General features: G+C 61.2%; 1 long non-coding RNA gene across 1 annotated transcript; it reads left to right on the forward strand.

Moving 5' to 3' along the window:
* The first annotated feature begins 863 nt into the window (after nucleotides 1-863).
* Nucleotides 864-2,141, forward strand: LOC108449344. The gene is made up of 2 exons (XR_001865507.1): nucleotides 864-1,510; nucleotides 1,862-2,141. It is a non-coding gene; the product is annotated as an uncharacterized LOC108449344 (long non-coding RNA).
* Nucleotides 2,142-2,985: the final 844 nt, after the last annotated feature.

Here is a 2,985-nt window from a genome sequence, read left to right on the forward strand (position 1 = left end):
CTGTGTGTCCTGTGGAGGTGGCACCGAATGACCCATGGAGGTGGCACTGGGTAACCTCACAGAGGTGGCCCTGTGTGACCCATGGAGGTGGAACCGTGTGACCCATGGTGGTGGCACCGTGCGACCCATGGAGGTGGCACCCTTTGACCCATGGAGGAGGCACCGAATGACCCCATGGAGGTGGCACTGAGTGACCCATGGAGGTGGCACTGACTGACCCATGGAGGTGGCACCGAGGGATCCCATGGAGGTGGCATTGACTGACCCCATGGAGGTGGCACTGGGTAACCTCACAGAGGTGGCCCTGTGTGACCCATGGAGGTGGCACCGTGTGACCCATGGTGGTGGCAGCCTTTGACCCATGGAGGAGACACCGAATGACCCCATGGAGGTGGCACTGAGGGACCCCATGGAGGTGGCACTGAGTGTCCCACAGAGGTGGCAATGAGTGACCCATGGAGGTGGCAGTGAGTGACCCATGGAGGGGGGACTGAGGGACCCATGGATGTGGCATACAGCGACCTTCATGGAGGTGGCACCGACTGACCCATGGAGGTGGCACCGAGTGTCCCAAGGAGGTGGCACCAAGTCTTCTGTGAAGGTGGCACCGAATGTCCCATGGAAGTGGCACCGAGTGACCCATGGTGGTGGCACTGAGTGACCCATGGAGGTGGCATTGACTGACCTCATGGAGGTGGCACCGTGTGTCCTGTGGAGGTGGCACCGAATGACCCATGGAGGTGGCACCGTGTGTCCCATGGAGGTGGCAGTGAGGGCCCCCATGGAGGTGGCATTGACTGACCCCATGGAGGTGGCATTGACTGACCCCATGGAGGTGGCATTGACTGACCCCATGGAGGTGGCATTGACTGACCCCATGGAGGTGGCATTGACTGACCCCATGGAGGTGGCACTGAGTGACCCCATGGATGTGGCACCGTGTGTCCCATGGAGGTGGCAGTGAGGGACCCCATGGAGGTGGCATTGACTGACCCCATGGAGGTGGCACTGAGTGACCCCATGGAGGTGGCACTGGCCAAGTTCGTCAGGACTCGGGAACGGCGCCAAGGTCCTGGCAGGGCGAAACCTCGTCCTTGGGGAGCTGGGGAAGCCGTGTGGGACTCGGGAACAGCACCAAGGTCCTGGCAGGGCAAAATCTTCTCCCTGGCGAGCTGTGAGGGCATCCCTGGGGTGACCCCAGCTGGGCAGGACTTGAGTGACTGTGCCAAGGTCCTGGCAGGACGAAACCTCGTCCTTGGGGAGCTGGAGGAGCCGTGAAGGACTCGGGAAGTGCACCAAGGTCCTGGCAGGGTAAAAGCTCATCCTCAGGGGGCTGGAAGAGCCGTGAAGGACTCGGGAAGTGCACCAAGGTCCTGGCAGGGTAAAAGCTCATCCTCAGAGGGCTGGAAGAGCCGTGAAGGACTCGGGAAGTGCACCAAGGTCCTGGCAGGGTAAAAGCTCATCCTCAGAGGGCTGGAAGAGCCGTGAAGGACTCGGGAAGTGCACCAAGGTCCTGGCAGGGTAAAAGCTCATCCTCAGAGGGCTGGAAGAGCCGTGAAGGACTCGGGAAGTGCACCAAGGTCCTGGCAGGGTAAAAGCTCATCCTCAGAGGGCTGGAAGAGCCGTGAAGGACTCGGGAAGTGCACCAAGGTCCTGGCAGGGTAAAAGCTCATCCTCAGAGGGCTGGAAGAGCCGTGAAGGACTCGGGAAGTGCACCAAGGTCCTGGCAGGGTAAAAGCTCATCCTCAGGGGGCTGGAAGAGCCGTGAAGGACTCGGGAAGTGCACCAAGGTCCTGGCAGGGTAAAAGCTCATCCTCAGGGGGCTGGAGGAGCCGGGAAGGGATTGAGTGACTGTGCCAAGGTCCTGGCAGGGTAAAAGCTCATCCTCAGGGGGCTGGAAGAGCCGTGAAGGACTCGGGAAGTGCACCAAGGTCCTGGCAGGGTAAAAGCTCTTCCTCAGAGGGCTGTGGGAACATCCCTGGGGTGACCCCAGCCGGGCAGGACCCAGGAACTCCCCAGGGGTGCCAGGAATCGCCCAGGCCAGCTCGAGATGAACCCTTTATTACTCGATTAATTAATGAAGCCGATTGATTGATTCATTAATTAATATCCCTGTGGAATAAATGGCGTCCAATGACAAATGAATGCCACAAAGTAAGTGAGAGGTCACTGACGGAGGCGCGTCCTCCTGGGTGGCCCGGGTGGCAGGGGGACACCTGGGGACACTTGGGGACACCTTGTCCCTGGCAAGGGGACACTTGGGGACACCTGGGGACACTTGGGGGCACTTGGGGACACCTGGGGACACCTGAGGACACTTGGGGACACCCTGTCGCTGGGCAGGGGGGACACTTGGGGACACTTGGGGACACCTGGGGACATTTGAGGGCACTTGGGGACACTTGGGGACACCTTGTCCCTGGCAGCGGGGCACTTGGGGACACTTGGGGACACTTGAGGACACTTGGGGACACCCTGTACCTGGCAAGGGGACACTGGGGACACTTGGGGACACCTGGGGACACCTGGGGACACTTGGGGACACTGGGACACCCTGTCCCTGGGCAGGGGGGACATTTGGGGACACTTGGGGACATTTGGGGACACCTTGTCCCTGGCCGGGGGGACACTTGGGGCACCTGGGCACCCTGTCCATGGGCAGGGGGACACTTGGGGACACTCTTGTCCCTGACATGGGGGACAGCTGGGGACACTTGGGGACACCTGAGGACACTTAGGGACGCCTTGCCCCTAGCAGGAGGACACTTGGGGACACTTGGGGACACTTGGGGACACCTGGGGACACTTGGGGACCCCTTGTCCCTGGCAGGGGAACACCTGGGGACACCTGGAGACACTTGGGGACATTTGGGGACACCTGGGGACCCCTTGTCCCTGCCTGGGAGACCCTGGGGACACTTGGGGACACTTGGGGACACTTGGTGACACCTTGTCCCTGGCAGGGGGGACACTTGGGGACACTTG

Source organism: Corvus brachyrhynchos, unplaced genomic scaffold (assembly GCF_000691975.1).
Source record: "Corvus brachyrhynchos isolate BGI_N302 unplaced genomic scaffold, ASM69197v1 scaffold309, whole genome shotgun sequence".
Lineage (NCBI taxonomy): Eukaryota > Metazoa > Chordata > Aves > Passeriformes > Corvidae > Corvus > Corvus brachyrhynchos.